The following is a 12,812-nucleotide window of genomic DNA, read 5'->3' as shown; positions in this document are numbered from 1 at the left end:
ACTTAAGAGAAGCATTAGCCGCTAAAGGCGATAAGGCAATAGACCTTTGCAATGGGAAACCTACAGACAATGGGAAGATTTTGATAGACAAAAATCTATGCGAGAAGCACAGATTAAAAAATCTAAACTGCAACCCAAAAAAGACAATGTGTGCGTGCGCGCATACGATCATAAATAGGTGAAAAAGGATTGGGAAGAGGGAGACTGTGAAGATATGAGAATTAAGGGTGTGTGTGTGTAGCCAAGGCTTGCCCCAGCACCTGAATCAGGAGTGACCTTAGAGGATGAGACGGACCTGTTGTTGGAATGTTTAATGGTTAAAAGGCCTCCCCACATCTCCTATCGGGTACCTGGTGATAAGGCGCACTCCTCGTGCCCACAGGATTACAACCCACAAAACGGAAACCGCAGAAAGGGTAATTTTAACATGGATCAAAAACTGGGTAGAAGGGGTAGAACACGCCAAAGTATATGTACCCCAGCAACGAAATACGCCTATATTTCCAATAGTGCTAGAACTAACTAGGCAAATGTGGCTGTTGCATAAAAAAGTGAATCAGGAGGATGAAGTGTACCCCCTTCCGAGCGCTTATAAGGACATGGAACAAGCAATCCAGGTGTGTAAGCTTAATTCAGACTCCTGTCCAAAAGTTGTGTCCAAATTCCTATTTCGGATCATAAACGCCCCAACAAAGTCCATGGTAACTCAAACGTTTCCTATATTAGAAGTGCCTGGGTTTGATACAGATAACCCCCACACACCAGATCCACGTACCCTGGAACAGAATTGAGTTGCTCTCTTTTACTAAAGATTACCCAGATATCGGGCAAAATCCTGAGCATTGGCATACCCAGACTGACCGCGTCTTAAAGACAGGTCCGCTAACACTTGGTGATATAGATCAACCGTTCTCATATGTATACTGCCGGCAGACATATGGCGCCAATGCAGAATGCAAGACAGTTTAATTCCTTTCATGAAGTGGCATGAGCTGACCGTGGCCGCGAGCGAAAGGGGGGGGGGGGGACTGGGAATTGTCTAAAGAAATAATTGCTCTTCCAGCAATGCTGATAACGCGTATCCAGCAAGTGGTTCCCCGCAAGCAAATTAATTGGGGTAAGTTGACCGCTTGCAGGCAGGAAAAAGGGGAGGCAGTTGTAAAATATTTTGCATGAAAGGAAGAAGCTTTTACCTCCTTTAGTGGGATGGATATGTCTACCCCAGAGGGGCAAAGGGCACTTTGTTCCCATTTTGTTGAAGGGTTCTTACCTCATTTATAAAAATGACATTCAGACATTTGAGTCCACCTGGCCAACGCAAAGTGCTGCTCAAATATTGAGCATGGCTTGGTATTCTGCACATCACCATGCCAAAGACAAGGGGGGAAAAGAAAATGAGAGTTAGACCAGTGCATTAATGCAGCAGCTTTTCCTGAAAGAGGTAGGGGAAACATATGCATGCCCTAAATTTCCCCTCCTGGCTAAATCATTGCTAGAACTAACTTCGAGCAACACTCCTGTTGCTTTTCCGTGGACTGTTGCTCACCAGGAAAGCTTTAATGCACTAAAATCAGCACTTTGTAACTCACCTGCTTTGGGAACTACAGACTATACGAAACACTTTACCCTGTTTGTGCATGAAAGCCAAGGCTGTGCGTTGTCTGTACTCGCGCAACTACAATGGGGTAAAAATAGACCATGTGTATATTTTTCCTCCACTTTGGATCCAGTAGCAAAGGATTTACCAAACTGTTAGTGAGGTGTTGCCGTTGCAGCATTATCTATGAACCAAGCAGATGCCATATTGTTAGGACATCCTGTCACTCTTTCAGTCCCTCATAGACATATTGATGAATAAAACAAAGGCCCAATTTCTAAACAATGCCAGGCTCACTAGGTATGAATTGACATTATTGGTACTTCACATTACGATTCAGCGTTGCAACACCCTGAATCCAGCCACCATGCTAAGAAATGCATGATTGTGTACTAACCACTGATGAAGAGACGGGTGGATCTGCTGGACTTCCCTGTCAAACAGCCAGACGGTACTTTGTATGTCGATGGGTCTTGTTTTGAATTACCAGATGGCACTTCTACTGCAGCATATGCCATTACAACCTTAAACAATAGTTGAAACCTGTAGGATGCCTCAGCATTCAGCCCAGGCAGCTGAAATTATTTCCCTTACCAGAGCATGTGAACTCGGTGTAGGACTTACGGTAAACATTTACACAGATAGCCAGAATGCCTTTGGCATAGCACACAGTTTTGGTCGTCTGTAGGCTGAAAGAGGGTTCCTGACTTCACATGGCACAAAAATACAACCTGGTTTTTTGAAATTACTGAATGCCCTGACATTGCCAAAGAAATTGACCATCATTAAATGCAGTGCACACAAAACAATTGTAGATGATGCATGAAAAGGCAATGCTTTTGCTGATCAGACTGCCGAAGCAAATGCTCAGTCTTCTGTATCATGCATCATACATCTGCCACGCACAAAATGACTGACATGTGACAAAACTCATTCAGTTTGAGGCTACTGTCCAAGAATTAGAGGAATGGAAACCGATTGGGAAATATGTAGATGGTTGTTGTCTAAACACGCAAGATGAGGGGAAAATGGAAATTACCACGTGTATTTACCTTTTAATGTTCTCCTATGCTAATGGCCTGTCTCGTGTCGGCGCAGAGGGAATGTAAAAGTTGTTCACTACAGGGTGGAGTAACACTAAGCTAAGACCAGCCACGGTTGCTTTTTGTAAAAACTACTTAGTTTGTGCGTCCTATAATATTGGGAGGAATGACGGAGCCCCAAATTGTCATCTTTTTTTTTTAGACACCTGAATTTTCGTTTGAAGCATTACACATAGATTTTATTAAATTGCCTCCCTGTCCAGGAAAAACATGTGTTATTGTTAGTGATAGAATATATGTTTAGCAAATGGGTAGAAGCATTCAATTTAAAAGACAAAACTGCATTAAGTACTGCTAAAATACCCATAAAGGAGTACTTGCCCCGATTTGAACTGCACCAACTGTTTGGAGCAACACAAGTGTGCATTTTGTTAATACTGCAATGTAATTTGTGCACTCAGGTGTTGGATTGTCTCCTTACGAAGTAGGCATGGGCCGCCCAGCAAATGTATGGGCGTGCCAGATCCAAAGATACTTAAAAATATGCCATGTCTGCTGTTAATCGACTACTGTAAGGAGTTAACTAAAACCTGCCATTCTCTCTAAACAAGTTGCTGATTGTCTACCAACACCATTGGAGGGGCCAGGACACAGCATCCAGACAGGTTATTAGGTCGTACAAAGAACTTTCAGCAAGCATCAGGACTGCAACCCAGGTGGAAAGCACTGGTGCGGGTATTGCTCGCCACTCAGATGGCTGTGAAATGTCATGGCTGCAAGCATTGGGGTCCACGCTTCACATATAAAATGAGCACAATCTCTGTTACCCCACACCATTGCCTGCTGTGTCCGGTGCTGAAAGCACCCCTTCTGCTTAGACCTTGACTTGCTTGCCTACGAGTTAGGCGTGACCATGAGCCTCTTACCTCCCCCTCATTTGAGGCTGTGAAAATAGACCCTTGACCATCAGTTGTTTCATGTCGACTTTCACCCCAGGCTGTATCTCGGCGCTAAAAGACAGGCCTGCCTAAGTTTGTGTGCTTACTAACATGATTAAACATATACAGCCAGGAATTGTAAAGTTCTTGGACTCGAAGAGATACCACTCTGACACATTACTTACACCGCAGTTACCATGTTAATGTATTTAATATGACCCCCTATCTTCTGGGGGCTCTTATTTTCATTAAACAAGCTAAAACAAAAGCAGGTATAATATAACCTAACATCACACCTATGACCAAGATTGCCATGTGGGCAGTGAGCATGTTTGAATAGATGGATAAGTAATAGAACAAGAGGTGGTTTTAGTTTAAGAGCATATGTAACCTTTGACTTATGGAGCTATGCTACACTATACTACATGCCATCAGTCTAAATGCACTCAGCAAGCCCCCACCCTTCACCCACATTTGGATCAAAATGTGCTTCACAAGAAACGGCGCCTTCTGGGGTTTGCGAGTTCTGCTTAGCTGGGCCTGACTGTTTCTCTCCTGCTGCTGCTCTGCTCAGGACTCCTCTGCTCTGCACTCTTCCCCAGGCAAGTCTGCTGCTGTTGCTCCCTTTGCACGGCCTTATATGTAAGAAGGACGATGGTTTCCCTGCCCGTGTGCATGCGTCATATCCGCTATCTGGAAGATTCAAGTGTATAGCTGAGCTTGTCACTGTGCTCGTTGAGTATGGTTTCCTATGTACAACTACATTAAGTGGGTTTTAGCACCTCTCGGTGAGAGCTTTGTACCCGTTCAGTGAATGCTTCCACTGTACTTTATGGCCCCTGGCTTTGCGAAGAGACATGTCTCTTACTTGTTACTTCTTGACCTTGCAGACGTGCATGGCGCTTCTGTTCGTGTCTGCCAATTTCCTGTTCCTGAATCCTTATCAGATATAACACATAAACAGTGTGAAGTCCACGCTCGCACCTACTGATGTGTAGTTAAAACAGGGAGCTATTTGCTGTTTGTGGTTTGCTCATCTGCCAGACCAGGAAAGCACCACTTCCTGGATCTTGGTGAGGCCAAAAAGTATTCTTCCAGCCAGTGTGCACACTAGCCGTCTGCGTAAACCGTGTGCTGTATGTTTGACAACCATTCTTCTGCTATCAACAGCTGTCATCTACGTTTGTAATTGTTTCACTGGCTACAGGCTGTATGGGATGAGAAAAATATTCTTAAATTAGGCTTGTTTTCATGTCAACCTTGACTAGCAGCAACAATGCAAGCATCAAAAGATATTGCTGGAACAGTAGAGGGGCGAAGGTCCAATCTACGACCAAGGAAACTATCCCTTTCTGTGATGGACAACTGCCAGGTGGTGAAGACTGCCAACTTTAATGGACTACTTAGGTGTGCAGTAGCACAAAGAGACACTCCAAGGAGCAATTAAGCTTTGTGAAATGTGTCTTGTTGGAATTCCCTTTTTTGTAGTTTTGTTTTGCTCCATACAAAACTATGCCAAACCATGAGTGTATGGCTATTTCACCCCAGAGAGGGTCATTCCTCTCTATGCTGCTGTCGGAGAAAAGAAAAAAAGAAAATGGTATTGTTCCAAGGGGTTCGTATATGCAGTAATGTTAGGGTTGATTGTTTGTGTGTTAGGTGGGTGGTTATTACTGCAATATTACATAGCGCCATCCCTGTTTGATACAGTAGTCTGTGTTTCCAATGCCACCCTGTCTCCAATCCAGCAGTATCATAGAGAAAGGATCATAGAGAAAAATACTTTTGTTCAAAGCATCACTGACCAAGCTCATGTCCCTACAGGCACATTAGATATTGGTGGATCCTTGTGGTCCCTAATGACAACATTCGGGTGGAAGTTGCTATCCATTTTCATGGTACTATTAGCAATAGTATTTCTTAATGATCTTGAACTGCCTTCCTGCAATATGTCGGACAATAACTGTGTGCTTCAAACAGTCAGGCACTTCTGTTGCAACCACAAATGTTTTCATGATGCAGGAAAACCCCATTAAGGACATAATGGCCATAGATATACTGACTCTACTGAGATATTACTGACTCTGTTTGGCCACTCACTTATGTGCATAATTGAGGGTTCCTTAGTTCCAAAAGGGCTGTTTGGGAATCTAGCTCTAACATATGTGTGATTATTTAAAGAGGTAGTTCACTCAAAAATGTTATGGTTTAAAAAGATGGGCCGTAATGAAAAAAAAAAAAAAAATTATATATATATATAATTTTTTTTTTTAATTTTGTTTTACAAACGTTCCTGTGTAAAATTTGTGGGAAATGAGCTTTACAGTTTTCACATGGGGGCATCCATTTTGTGAAATGAAGCAGCCTCTTCCGCCGGAGAGCAGAGCTTAACATGAACACAATATTCATAATTGCTGTGACTTTCTTTTTGTTTCCTCTGCTCCCCCGGTCCAGGGGAGCCCAGAAAACGTAAAATGAAAGGTACAGCAATTATAAATACTTCATCGACCGCCATCGGAGTCTTCATAATTGCTGTGACTTTTGTTTTAAGTTTCCAGAGCACAGGAAACTTAAAATGAAAGTCACGGCAATCATGAATACTCTGCCGGCGACTGCAGCGGGCTGCGGAGTCTTCCTAAATGTCCGTACCATCACTTTGAGTTTCTGGGCAAGCCCGGGAAAATTAAAAAACAATTACTGGAAATGATTAATACTACGCCGCCAGCTGCAATTTTTAATTCATGAACTCGGAGAACCCAAGTTCATTAATATAGGATTGCGGTGGGCGGGTTAAAATGGAATAATAATAATAATGTAAAGGAGGCACTCGCCAGCAGCATGTCCTCCAGCTGCAGCCTGCCAGCATTCTTTGCTCTGCGGCAGAAATAAACAAAAGCTCCCAGTAAGGGGGAATTTGCTTCATTAGTGCCGCGAGAGCAGAGCTTAACATGAACAGCGGACCCTGCTTCATTTCGCAAAATTGATGCCCCCTTGTGCTAACAAATCCAGACTTTGAGGCTCATTTCTCACAAATTTTACATAGGAACTTTAAAAATAAATTTTGTATATATATTTTTCATTATGGCCCATCTTTTTAAACCTTAACATTTGAGTGAACTACTCCTTTAAATGAACAAGCAGTTCTTTCAGTGTGCAGGGAAAACAGGAATACACTTGGTGGGCTAATTCTGTTGCCTAGCTTGCCGATTCACATTCCAAACGTCGTTTTGCTCTCAGTTTAAACTCATTCTGAATGAATAAACCTTTTGACTGCCAAATAGCAGTGTGCTGGTATCTCATTCTCTTGGTGCCTGTCCATGAGCAGGCTTTATGAATGGATTATTTCCCACACTAACGAGAATTACTCACCAGAAATGGAATCGATCTAGTGCATTGGCCGCTCCTAGGCCAATGGAGACTCTGGCTGAAGCAGCCATGGTTGAGCAAACTAGTTGCTGTGACTTCGTCCACAACGCCAAATCTGACAATCCACAGGATGGATTGGTGCCTCTATTTGTAGGTAGCTTCCCGTGTGATCTCTAACGACTGCCATTGCTTTGCGCATCTATCTGTGTAGTCTACTCCGGTTAAAGCAATCCAACTTGCCCTTCTCTCACGCACCATCAAATATCATATGTAACGGCCACAAGGACCAGCGAATGAGCGAGGGGGGGGCGGTATACACTGAATGGCCAATGGAGAGCACTGTTGTCGATCCGTGCCCACATAATTGAGGACTTGTGGCATTTATTGTAAATGCGAGGGATATGGAATACGTGTGTGCGTCCTATTTTGTTTACATTGACACAGATTGTTAAATTAACCATGCTCAACCCATAGTTTCTTTCTTTGTTTCTAGTGTTCCTAAAGCATGTCTACCAACTCTCACGGGATCCACAATTTGAAGGGGATTCATGCGAGACATATGTCTTTATACAAGCAAAGCAGCGTTCATTTTGGTTGTAGACACACAGGCCCCATAAAACAGCTTGAAGGACAGCATTGCGGGCCTCGGACGGTATGTTGGACAAGCCTGCTATAACCTGTCCATCATGGCCACCATCCTTTCTCTTTTCAGTCTGTGGACCCTATAGTATAATAAAAGTTGCACATCTTGTCTGGCGGACAAAAACGTAATGGTCCTCCGATGCCTATGGATCGGGAAAACTTCTGGGAAGTATCTTCAACAACTTCTGTGAGATGAAACAGAAAACATTTGTAATCTGGTGAAGAGAGGGAGGATAATACACGCCTCTGTGCCCAACTGCATGTCGTAATCTTACCGGGACCAGTCCAAATTCTATGGCATAGCACAAAGGCTTCTATTATGCACACTCTAAAGCCATCCCAAGTCCATAACCAAAGCATGCAGAATCGGATTCCCGTACAAGGTGCAAAAAGCTTTAGAAGTCATAGCATCTCTAGAGGAATGGGTGCTAAAAATAAAGGCATCAAAAGCCAGCGTCACAGATGACTCTAAGAATACTCCCAACTCCCAGAGACGATTCAAGGTTTTTTTGTGGACGTTTTTCTCACACTGCGAGGGCTGACCCTCTCTTGTTCAAAAGCACCAATCCCTCCATACCCCAGGCGTCTCTACTCCCCAGGATAGGATCTACTTCTGGTTGCTCTATAATATCTAAGTTATGACCTTTGCTAGGAGGGAAAAACAAGTGCCTTACCTGTCTAAGCTTGTTAGGCATAATCATATGCAGTACCCTTTGGAAACACCACACACAATTAAGACTACAAGTGCAAGTACAAATTCACCTTTGGTACAAGCCTGTAGTACACAGTAAAGTGGTAGCATTGGCTGAGCAGCCAGACTTATCTCAAGAGTAAAGTGAGCAGTATCAGAAATTACACAAAGGACAGCAATTGCTATGGTTCAAACAAACACTGACTCAAGGTTTCTGAATAAAAGAATGTACATTTATTTACACCATTTGTTATAACACAGTTAACTAATATAAAGCAGCAGAAAATCACAATCTTAATACACTACACACCACCCAATGAATTCTCGACAAGTTAAGCTCAAAATGAAGTGTGAGCAAAATGACACTCCGCAGTTGAAAAAGGGAGGGAAAGACAAGGTTATTCAAATTCAAGCAGCACCAGCAAGTAAGTAGGCAGGGCAATCTAGAAAAGGCTTACTACAACTAGAATTCAAATTGATCGGCCTGGGCCATTGTTAATTGGTCAGAGTCTTTGCAGAGGATCACACAGTTCAGAGTAGTTCGCTGGTAAGTCTTTGCCAAGACTTCAAAACGAAGTTGGTAGGAAGAAAAGTTATTTAAAAGAGTAGAGAAGGACAAGCCCTCAGATTAGCGAAAGATTTCAAACACTTTCACTGTGGTTGGATGTAACGAACGACCAGATTTGAATAGTACCTTAGTAGAAGAAGAATGCTTTAGCTGAGGCAGAAGTTCCTGGCAGGTCCTGCAGGCTCACGGTTCCTGAAGCGACTGTCGGACTGACAAGAAGGAGGAAGACTGGAGGGTCCTGCACTGCCCAACGAAGAAACCATCAGCAGAGCAAAGCAACGAATAAAAGGTGTGCTCCTTAAAACCCAGAGTCCGGTCCTCCTGGCTATTCGGTTCACTGCAGCGGTGCACAGCAAATTCAACCAGGGGAGGGAGGCCTTGCTTGGTGTTTGGCGAACTGGTTAGTCCCACCAGCTCAAGGGAAGAAGATTCCTTGCAGATCTTCTCTGTCGTTGAAGTTTAGGAGACGAAGTTTAGGAGATTCGGAACCCGCAGCAGGTCTTCACCGGGAGGTGCAGTAGTCCTCTTCCTTCAGCTTCTCTTCGGTTCTCTCGATCCAGTGGCGACTCTGCCTTCCAAGTCCCAGAGACCTGCTTTTTATGCAGTTTTCCCCCATTCACACAGCATGGCTGTCAATCACACAGCAGGGTGGCTGTCCTGTCAGGACAGTCACCTAGCCAATCAAACAAAAGTGCGACTTGGGTCTCCAAGGAGTACATGTGCAGGGGGCCTAAAACCCCTCCCTTGCATCCTGTTCACCCAGACTCTCAGGCGCCTAAGGAGGGCTTCTGTGCAAAAGCCCGCCAAAGGACGGCAAACAAAGGAACCAAACCTGGTTTGGCTTGCAGAGTAAAACACGAGAAAGACCTTTACAAAAAGAAATGGTGAATAAACCCAGCCGGAAAAAAAATGGTAGATACCACTGCCCCCAGCCAAATCTTAAAGAAAGGGGAATTAAATAATGTTCCATGAGAAACCGACAAAAAGGGGTAACTATTATCCCTTTCCAGTACTCCATGGAAGATAGTTTGTGCTGGGTCTGTGAATTTAAAAAGACTAATAAAGTCAATGGCAACTTTACATGTTCTGGTAGACAGTAGTCGGTCTCGAAAAATTGAGTTTAAAGTGGGAAGCCTGAAAAAGACAACCCTGTGTCGCTGCACTAAAGGTGCTTTGTGAAACACAGTAGAAAGATTATGCCTGTGGAGTAGGTGAGACCCCACAGTCTATGAACACAAAAATGTAAAACGCACAGCAAAACACATGTAAGAGTGGAGAAAAAAGGCTCGCACTCTTACCAGGTGAATTCAGAAATCCTAGAAATCCAGAAAAGCTGCTCAGGGACTCAGTAGGTAAGGGAAATTAGCCTTTCTCGAGAATTCTCCCAAACCAAGCTCCCTCAGGGACTTCCTACTCTAGCAATGTTAGTGGACTAAAAAAGATGATATGGTGTGCCTTTCAGGCATGCTGCCCGACTGTACTTCCTAGCATGCCCATTAATTCCTCTCTGCCTCTGTCAGATGTTCTCCTCTCACTACTCTCCTTCATCCAACTCCACCCATCTTATCTGCTTCTGCTCCCTATGTTCTTCCTCTTCCGTCCCTCCAATGGTGTCTAACTGCTTCCGCTTTTCACCCTGACCCTTTGTGGTATTATTCCTTCTTGCCTCTTTAACCACAATACTGCTCCCCTCCTGCACACTTCTACGAACCCACCTTCTTCCCCAGTCACCCTCCTTGCACTCTGTCACTTCCCACCGATTCCTTAAACTCCCTCGAACAATATCACTCACTAGCCTTACACGCACACCCGCCATGCCGTACCACTTGTTCTCACCAACCAATACCTCGCCTTTTCCAGAAATCACCTCCACACGGCAATCCACTGTACTTCCTCTTCCTGGTTTCTTGATCTGCTATCTCCTCTTCTCATCTCACATGAACAACCCACACCTTCCTGCCCCCACTCGTACACTGCCCCCCAAACTCCTGGCTCCTGTCTCCCATTGGATCTCTTTGCCTGGTCTTTTACCCCGGCCTTCCCACTGGTGAGGTGCTACATATAGCAAAATGTATTTGATGAGGTTTAAGCCCCACCCACTTCTTGCACTGAGGCATGCAAGCCTGTGACCATACGGTATCAGTGATCGTCCAACTTCAGTTGACTTTACCTAAGGCATGGGGAGTTGCCATGTATATCCAAGAGTCGCTTTGCTGCATTGTGGAAGGTAAACTGTTTCTCGAATTTGGGTTGCAGCGCTTCACGTCAGCGCTGACACTTGTGAAAATGCTGACAGTGGTGCATAGCGGTTCCCCTCTGCCGCTCAGTTCATCCGGCTCTCCTGCAGTACTGTCTTTATGGAGGATCTTATGGGTCATTTCTTGCTTCCTTGGTGGAGCCTGCTGGTGGTTGTCTGTCTGTGGAAAGAACTTCAAAACTGGCCAGCATCAGGAGTTAGTTATCGGTGATGCAACACAGTACTGCTTATATGATAGGCATTTGGGCAGGATAAAATAATTGGAGTACTCTCCACCGCCCCCCTCTGGGGTAGGACTGGCTCTAGCTTCCACCCAGGTAGTCCTTCCACACCAGGCTGCAAGTGGTTTTTATCCCTTTTTACAAGGTCAGGTTATTGTCCTTGCCACACCACTTTCTTCAGTACCTCTTTAATCTACCTAGCCATGGTGTGAGAGGAAACCAGAAGCAAATAAACGGTTACCCCTACAGACATTGACCGATTGGTTGTCAGCAACTTTTACTTCTTCAGACCATGAACACCACACAACCTAGCATTATTACGAAATATTTAAGTTTAATGGTCTTAGAAGTCTTAGTAAAATGAAATATAAGAAAGTCAGCTTGGGTGAGTGAATACCTTGTCTGACCTCAGTGTCCAAGACCTACCGGAAAGCCGCCAAACACATGAGTGGGCCGCTTAGCTGATCATTATCTCAACAAGAGATGCTCATTATCTGCCCCCCCACACCCCTCCAACAGAGACAAGACCAAATGAACATCCCACACATGGGAGTCCTTTGCAGGAGAATGCGTCACTCGCGTACCCTTCAGTGATCTACAAATCAAAGAATGCTGCTCCACTGAAAAATCATCCACCAAATCATGACAAATAATCGATCAATGTAAGTTTACCAAAGAAAAGGACCATTTTCTTTCCAACGCTACTAAAAAAAAAAAAAACTCCACCACATCTGCGCTCTGAAACCCGTTGAGCATACCAGCCAACCGAGGTGTTCTAAGTGGAGCGGTAGGATCGAATGGTATTCGGTGGCCAGGACTTATTTATGTGGAGGAAAGTTGATGGGGAAGTTGATTGCAAATTGCTTGTGGAGTCTATGCATCCCCGACACAGGCACTGGAACGAGAATGACGCTGTTGAGGAACAACTGGTGGTATTCCCCCTACAGGACCTTTGAGAAGGTCTGAGAAAGACAGCAATGGTATTGAACAATCTCTGGCCAGCTACACTGTTATTGGATATCAGCTTTGGGAGGGCCAGGCAGCATGAGGCAAACCAACATTGCTTCCTGGAATTGAACCTTCAACAGGACCCCAGGAATTAATGTGAAAGGAGGGAATGCATATAGAACACCTGAGGTAATTCCTGAACAACCGCATCTATCACTAGGAACATTAGATCAGGTATCCAACTAAAGAGGCCTGGGAGCTGAATGTCCATATGTGAAGTAAAGGGATCCAAGCGGAATGAGCCTGAAACATTCTGGAGCAACGGAAAAAAGTGCTTCTGTAGGCTCCATTGTGACAGATCTCTCCAGTGCTGGGAGCACTCGCCTGTGGTCTTAGTGCATGAACCTGGACTTCATGCTGCTTTTACCTTTGTGCCCGGGCACACACATCTCACAGAAGGCCTTTGCCAGATTTGCAGATCTGTCTCCCACCTGCCCCCTTCAACTTGTTGATATTACAAACTGCTGAGCAGTTGTTGATT

At 44.4% G+C, this 12,812-nt stretch overlaps 1 protein-coding gene across 3 annotated transcripts in view; it reads left to right on the top strand.

The window, feature by feature from the left end:
• The window catches only part of DVL3 (dishevelled segment polarity protein 3), a 1,011,569-nt gene that overhangs the window by 41,030 nt on the left and 957,727 nt on the right, over nucleotides 1–12,812 (top strand). The gene's annotated exons all lie outside the window — the stretch shown is intronic.

Source organism: Ambystoma mexicanum, chromosome 10, assembly GCF_040938575.1.
Source record: "Ambystoma mexicanum isolate Mex_15411 chromosome 10, UKY_AmexF1_1, whole genome shotgun sequence".
In the NCBI taxonomy this organism is placed as follows: domain Eukaryota; kingdom Metazoa; phylum Chordata; class Amphibia; order Caudata; family Ambystomatidae; genus Ambystoma; species Ambystoma mexicanum.
This window is presented reverse-complemented; position numbering and strand designations above follow the sequence as displayed.